Source organism: Xenopus tropicalis, chromosome 2, assembly GCF_000004195.4.
Source record: "Xenopus tropicalis strain Nigerian chromosome 2, UCB_Xtro_10.0, whole genome shotgun sequence".
Classification (NCBI taxonomy): domain Eukaryota; kingdom Metazoa; phylum Chordata; class Amphibia; order Anura; family Pipidae; genus Xenopus; species Xenopus tropicalis.
Window position 1 is genome coordinate 62,837,732 of NC_030678.2, and position 6,000 is coordinate 62,843,731.

Genomic DNA, 6,000 nt, shown 5'->3' on the forward strand with positions numbered 1-6,000 from the left:
AGATATTCTTGGAACCACAGCTGATCTTGTTATGAGCTAAGAGAAAGCTCTGACTAAAGACTATAGGTTTGATTCACTAAAGTGCGTTAAAACGAGCGCTATTTATAGCATGTGTTGAAAATTTTATTTTTTGCGACTTAACACACGATTCACTAAAAGGACAGGTGTCATAATTAAGATGCAATGTTATTTCACCGCGTGCTATATTAGTGCACGATTTAACGCACGTAACCATTACTTTCGGAAAACTACTTTTCTGAAAAATACCATTTCCCTGGAAACTGGAGGATGCATCACTCTAGGGCAGGGGTGTCAATCTCAATCACATAAGGGGGCCGAAAGCTAAAACACAGGCTAAGTCACAGGCCAAATTTTTTATTTTTTATTAATATACTTAGTAAGATACTAAGGGGTATATTTATCACAATGTGTATGTTGCTCATAGCAGCCAATAGATGCTTTGCTACTGTTGAAATCTGATTACTGATTGGATGCTTTGGGCAACATTACTAGTAATGCTTAACTCCACTTTTTACACAGCATGATAAGTATACCCCTTAGTCTTAGTTACTATGTGAGGAAAATGGAAATTGATCAGGCTGGATGGTCAGACACACCAAGGGCCACATAAAACAGCCAGGTGGGCCGGATTTGGCCCCCGGGCCTTGTGTTTGACATATATGCTCTAGGGCAAACACATACATAGTTACATAGTTACATAGGGTTGAAAAAAGACCAGTGTCCATCAAGTTCAACCCATCCAAGTAAACCCAGCACACTTAACCCACACCTACCAATCTATACACTCACATACATACACTATATATACAACCACTAGTACTAACTGTAGATATTAGTATCACAATAGCCTTGGATATTCTGATTGATCAAGAACTCATCCAGGCCCCTCTTAAAGGCATTAACAGAATCTGCCATTACCACATCACTAGGAAGGGCATTCCATAACCTCACTGCCCTCACCGTGAAAAACCACCTACGCTGCTTCAAATGGAAGCTCCTTTCCTCTAATCTAAAGGGGTGACCTCTGGTGCGCTGATTGTTTTTATGGGAAAAAAGAACATCCCCCAACTGCCTATAATCCCCTCTAATGTACTTGTACAGAGTAATCATGTCCCCTCGCAAGCGCCTCTTTTCCAGAGAGACAGTCTCACCTCATAGTTTAAATCTTTCATCCCCTTAACCAGTTTACATGAAAAAATCCCACTGCAAAGTCCTTGTTGTGTTGCCAAAAGCAAGCCTGCACAAGTAGGTGTTAATTTTCGCACAGTCAAATGCGATATTTAGCTCATTTAACGCTTCATATGTGTTTGTGAATCACGCGTTAATATTATATCTATGCGAGAATTAACGCAATGCGAGGTAAATAACGCATGCAATAGTGCGCATGCGATATGCATTTTAACGCATGCGAAATGACTGATGAATCGGTACTTATTTATCGCGTGCTTTTTAGCGCAAAAAAGCATGTGATAAGCGTTATCGCACTTAAGTGAATCGGCCCGTATACCTCCAAAGGGGCCTAAACTGAAAATGTCCATCAACCAATGCTCGGTGTATTCCAAGTTGATCCATATAGAGATGTTAACCTGCCATATCAGGGAAATGGGGAAGGAATTTTCACTTTATAAATTATTTTTTTTTCAAGACAAACGTATTCATAGGGGTATAATGAGCCAAAATTATATATAAAAGACAACCCCTTAATTAGAACCACTATTTACTAATATTTGCTGTTAAAGGAGGCATATCAAATAAAAATTATGAATGTACCAGATAATTATATTCCTCTAAATATAGAAGGATTGTGCTTAAAAAAGTTGTGTTTTTATTGAGAAATTCCACCAAAAACCCACTAGTCCCGCCCATCTGTTCCACTTCCTGCTGGCTTAATCTTCTGGATGTGCAAGGGAGCAGGTGAACCAATCAGCAGCTAGGCTGACCTGATAGGGAACTGAATCCTGTCTTTGCTTGTGTGAGTGCAAGGCTGTGATTAGCCAAAGACTGCTGTGCTTCTAGCAGGGACCATTAGGACACGCCCACCCTTCATTTGAAACAGAGAACTGATAGGATCTATAGGGAGCTCCAATAAAGGGGCCATTTTTACAGATAGGATTTATGCTTAGCCCAAAGTGAAACCAGCTCCATATATTATTCATAATTGCCTACAAAATTAGGGGTTTTCCATTTATCCAATATGTCTCCTTTAATCACTCAATTATCATATTAGGCTGATGGCAGACGAGGCGTAGGGCACATATTTTCGGCAAGCGGAAAAGTGTTTGCCGAAAATACTGCCCTACGCCTCCCACTTGTGCCTGCACCTGAATGAATGGAATACACTCGTGTGCAGGCACATTTAGCCGAAATACTCATAAAAATGCGTGAGAAGTGCGGTATTTTCGGCAATCGCTTTTCCACTTGCCGAAAATATCAGCCCTATGCCTAGTCTGGCATTAGCCTTAATAAGGAGATCCTTGATCAGTCTGGAAAAGTGACTAGTACCAATTGTACAAATATCGCTTGAAAAAGTGCAGTGCTATTTTATAAATAATATCAATATGAATGTTTACAACCCAACAGTACATTGATTATAAAGTGTAAGTGCTATATATCCAATCAGGTGCTAAATTAATTTCAAATCATTTAATCAATTCATTATGAAGTGCAAGTGCCAAATCTTTCAGTCAATTAGTACCAATTACTTAGTTTGTTAACCAAATTGAATCCTTTCAGTAACTGGATCTAAAGTGCTAGTGCCACATAAATCACCTACTAATACCCAATAATCCTCCAGATCAATGAGCATAAATACTCCCCAATGAAATAGATAGTAGGAAAAGTAAAAATTTAAGATGTGGAGATGTCCCAATTATTGCTTCACTGTCTCATTTTTACTAACTGAGCTATCGGATACCACAAAGCAAAGATAACGCAGGTACCAAGTGGCTGCAGTCTGAAAATTACCTTGCCTATTATTTTCAATAAGGGCTAGTTTAACCTATAAAACCACAAACCTCAAGGACCTTAGAGAGAAAACAGTCTACCTCACCAGATTCTCACAGTACCTCAATGGCAATATTGCATCTTGGATTGATAAAATAGTATGAATTACACAGAAAACAGAATAAAACTCCACTGTATTTTCTGCAAGCGATTTTTGGCTTGCTGAAAATATACGCCATACGCTCAGTGTGGCATAAGCCTAAGGGGTTGTCTTTCATATACAGAGATGTCAACCTGATTTCAAAAGGTTTTTGGCCCTGCCTTTTACACCTCACCCCTTGCTCCACCTAAGACAGGCATATTTATAATATTCATGATGGGTGCAGATGAAAATGAATAGTCAATGCATAGAACAACAGTTGCTGGCATGTTTGTCCTCCATTTTATTTTAATCTGCTAATTGCTATCATCAAACTCTAAATAGAAGAAAATATTTGAAACAGGAACAATTTATTTAGGCTGGTTAGCTGCTACAAACACTGGACATTTTCGCTCTACCTATGCTAGGGATCAGTTATCAAGAGTGGGGCATGAATAAATGAAAATGTATATCCCCTTTTCCATGAATTTTGCTTGGGGTACTAAAAGATTAATGTGATTCTTGTCCCCCTTATATGAGTAGGATGGGTTCAGTTGAAGGATTTTTAGTTGAGCTGTGCTAAGTACATGAAAATACCTATGTTAGCATCAAGTCATAGAAAAGGAGTAGTGTGTAAAGTGCAAAAAAACATGCAGTGTCCATGGACAGGGCCAGCCTGCACCCCTGCCACTGCACTGTCACATTACATGCTCCTGCACTTCTGCCAGGGATGATAGTAAATGATTCCTCCAGTATCATTCTGTGAACATTAGGTGAAACACGGAAAGGTGCTATTGATATAAAGAATGCCATTAATGGCCCTGTTCAGCTGGCTATGACCCCAGTCAGTGATGGAACTAATCTGCGCTAGGCCCCCTGCAAAAAAAATCTTCAGAGGGGCTTGGTCCAGTTTTGCAAACCCACCCGGCCTCTTGCCCCAGCCCTGATGTTCTATGGCTAACATGGTACAACACTCTGCTACTATGTTCTATATATACAATATATTGTGAGTGGGTCCTAAGCTAAGGTAACTGACAGCAGCACAGAGCATGTGCAATGAATCAGAAGAAAAGAAGATGGGGGGCTACTGGGGGCATCTTTGGAGGCACAGATCTTAACTTCTAAAGATTCTGATTGCCTTCAACTATTACACGAGCCCAAAACACAATGTACAGCATTTTAACATACTTCTTTAGTTAGCTTAAGTTTTAGAACTACCCCCTTTCAATTTGCCATACAACTTTGTATAAGATATGTTTTCCCTGCAGGGATTAAAGACATGTGATCTCTACACTAACTGCAATTACAGTACAAAGCTGTAAAATGTTAGCACAAAAACACTTGGCACGTATTAAAAATAATAATAAAAGTTGTCTTATCTGAACACCTTTGCAGGGTATGTCAGAGTGTCTGTTTTTCCTGGAACAGTTCACAAACTTTATCACATCAATTATTACAATGTACCACTCTTGACTTCATAACAGAGACATTTAGAAGAACCAGAGTATAATATGCCCTATGCATTATATACAGCTGTATTATTCTGTGACTATTGTTCAGTAATTCACAAATGAATACATATAATACTTCTTTCCATTAAGGGTCTGTAATATTACCAAGCGGCTTTTTCCATGCATTATAGGGCAACTAAGGAAATAGAGGTTTTGCAATTCAGTTGTTCAGGATACAGTGATAATAATATTAGTCAATGCAAATGTATTTTTTAGAATTGGTTGGCAGTTTGTACAGCACAAGAAATTGTGGATCTGTCAGTAAATTGCTGAATAATTTTGGCTGGGAAAAGTCGCAAAACTAATTTTTTTCAAATTGTCGCACCGAAACCTCTACTTTTTCGAATTGTTGCACAAAAAAAACAATGTCAAAAATCCAAAAAGTTTCTAAGCAAAAGAGTATCCTCCAGGGAGGGGAAGGGACATCTGCTACTGACTTCTGCATGATCTCAAGAAGTTTTAGCTGGCGAATTTTTGGACTTAAATTTTTAGCCATTTTGTTGCATAGAAAATCTTCTGCAACTTTTAGCGCTAAAAAATCACAAAAAACCCTTAGTAAATGGTCCCCATAGATTTAAGGTAGGATACTAAACAGTAAGTAAGAATTTACAAAGCTATTGTAATAACTTTTAGTACTAAAGTCATCCAGGGACTGGTCTGATTACCCTTTTGCCCCTCTGAGGCAAAATGAAGGGCTTAAACTTGTGCAAACTAACTGCTAATTAGAAAAATTTTACGTAATTGTAGGCTTTCTAGTTCTTTGTCTATGCTACTGGGTTTTATGAAGGGATCCTATGAAGGGACCAGTATCTCTGTATGTGGTACAACAAAATATAGTTCAATCACAGTACTTAGATTCAGGGAGACCTGGGTCTTGTTCTTATGACAACCACTTTGAATATATATATCGTGCACTTCATAATGTCTGGATTGAATAATATTAACTTTTTCAAAGGTTCAGAGTACATTACAAGGTGTGTTATATAATCAGGTGCAAAGTGTACAGACACAACTAGATCCACATTCCACAACTAACGAGATTAACTGGCCCCATGCACACCTCAGATTAAGGCTGTAAACCCCTGTATTCTTCACACCTTTAAGACCCTGTGTTGTTCACACCTTTTAGTGCCTGCATTGTTCACCCACTGCATTGTCACACCTCAGACTCAGACTGTGAACACCCACATTGTTCACACCAGTATAGTATGGAACACACAGGAAGCATAAGGCATGCAGAGTATGGCACACACAGGCAGGATAGGGCAGGCACAGTATGGCACACAGGCAGCATAAGGCAGGCAGAGCATGGCACACACTGGCAGCATAGAGTATGGCAGAGTATGACACACAGGCAGGGTAGGGCTGGCAGAGTATGGCATACAC